Genomic DNA, 252 nt, shown 5'->3' on the forward strand with positions numbered 1-252 from the left:
GATGAAATTCTCAAAAAGTAATTATTGCACCGCAAAAAAAATAAATAAATATGACTGAAAGTCCTCTTAACTGGTGAAGTGTCAATCGAAAAGAATTTACAATTTTTCCAATTTTCAAGTTTTTCAAGTTTGTCGCCTCGAGCGAGTAGTTATATAGAGGCGCAGGTTTGATTTACGACCCTTCGAAAATTTTTTTTTAAGTACGATGTTCCAATTTTTAAATTCAAGTACTAAAAAAATATTAAGTTTTAT

Source organism: Rhagoletis pomonella, unplaced genomic scaffold (assembly GCF_013731165.1).
Source record: "Rhagoletis pomonella isolate Grant_MI unplaced genomic scaffold, Rhpom_1.0 Rhpom_scaffold_00007, whole genome shotgun sequence".
In the NCBI taxonomy this organism is placed as follows: domain Eukaryota; kingdom Metazoa; phylum Arthropoda; class Insecta; order Diptera; family Tephritidae; genus Rhagoletis; species Rhagoletis pomonella.